The sequence below is a fragment of the Arachis hypogaea genome, chromosome 11 (assembly GCF_003086295.3).
Source record: "Arachis hypogaea cultivar Tifrunner chromosome 11, arahy.Tifrunner.gnm2.J5K5, whole genome shotgun sequence".
Taxonomy (NCBI): domain Eukaryota; kingdom Viridiplantae; phylum Streptophyta; class Magnoliopsida; order Fabales; family Fabaceae; genus Arachis; species Arachis hypogaea.
In genome coordinates this window covers 108,206,970-108,208,549 of record NC_092046.1, presented here as the reverse complement: position 1 = coordinate 108,208,549, position 1,580 = coordinate 108,206,970, and the positions used below count along the sequence as shown (strand labels likewise).

At 41.3% G+C, this 1,580-nt stretch overlaps 1 non-coding gene across 1 annotated transcript; it reads left to right on the top strand.

Annotated features, from left to right (window-relative positions):
- Window positions 1-873: 873 nt before the first annotated feature.
- Window positions 874-981, top strand: LOC112725353 (small nucleolar RNA R71). The gene has a single exon (XR_003164467.1). It is a non-coding gene; the product is annotated as a small nucleolar RNA R71 (small nucleolar RNA).
- Window positions 982-1,580: the final 599 nt, after the last annotated feature.

The window sequence follows — 1,580 nt, the reverse complement described above, 5'->3', positions numbered from 1 at the left end:
CTCAGAATCCTTTGGTTCCTCAGAGGGAAACTCCTTATTGATCTCTGGACGTCCCAGGAGGGCTTCCTCACTGGGATTCACGTCCTCCTCCTCTTTTGTGGTTTCGGCCATGATGGTCATTTTAATGGCCTTGCACTCTCCTTTTGGATTTTCTTCTGTATTGCTTGGGAGAGTACTAGGAGGGGTTTCAGTGATCCTTTTACTCAGCTGGCCCACTTGTGCTTCCAAATTTCTAATGGAGGACCTTGTTTCATTCATGAAACTTAGAGTGGCCTTAGACAAATCAGAGACTAAATTTGCTAAGCTAGATGGATTCTGCTCAGAATTCTTTGTCTGTTGCTGAGTGGATGATGGAAAAGGTTTACTATTGTTAAACCTGTTTCTTCCACCATTAATAAAGCCTTGTTGAGGCTTTTGTTGATCCTTCCATGAGAAATTTAGGTGATTTCTCCATGAGGGGTTATAGGTGTTTCCATTAGGTTCACCCATGTAATTCACCTCTGCTATTGCAGGGTTCTTAGGATCATAAGCTTTTTCTTCAGAAGATGCCTCTTGAGTACTGTTGGATGCAGCTTGCATTCCATTCAGACTCTGAGAAATCATATTGACTTGCTGAGTCAATATTTTGTTCTGAGCCAATATGGCATTCAGAGTATCAATTTCAAGAACTCCCTTCTTCTGAGGCGTCCTATTACTCACAGGATTCCTCTCAGAAGTGTACATGAACTGGTTATTAGCAACCATGTCAATGAGTTCTTGAGCTTCTGCAGGCATTTTCTTTAGGTGAATGGATCCACCTGCAGAAGTATCCAATGACATCTTAGCTAATTCAGGCAGACCATCATAGAATATATCCAGGATGGTCCATTCTGAAAGCATGTCAGAAGGACACTTTTTGGTCAGTCGCTTATATCTTTCCCAAGCTTCATAGAGGGATTCACCTTCTTTCTGTCTGAAGGTTTGAACATCCACTCTAAGCTTACTCAGCTTTTGAGGAGGAAAGAACTTGGCTAAGAAAGCCGTGACGAGCTTATCCCAAGAGTTCAGGCTATCTTTGGGTTGAGATTCCAACCACACTCTAGCTTTGTCTCTTACAGCAAACGGAAAAAGCATAAGCCTGTAGACCTCGGGATCAACCCCATTGGTCTTAACAATATCACAGATCTGCAAGAACTCAGTTAAGAACTGAAAAGGATCTTCAGATGGAAGTCCATGAAACTTGCAGTTCTGTTGCACCAGAGAAACTAATTGAGGTTTCAGCTCAAAATTGTTTGCTCCAATGGCAGGAATGGAGATGCTTCTTCCATGTAAATTAGAATTAGGTGCAGTAAAGTCACCAAGCATCCTCCTTGCATTATTATTATTTTCGGCTGCCATCTCCTCTTCTTGTTCGAAAATTTCTGTAAGGTTGTCTCTGGATTGTTGTATTTTAACTTCTCTTAATTTCCTTTTCAGAGTCCTTTCAGGTTCAGGATCTGCTTCAACAAGAATGTTCTTGTCCTTGCTCCTGCTCATATGACAAAGAAGGGAATAACAAAGAAAATATGGAATCCTCTATGTCACAGTATAGAGATTCCTTT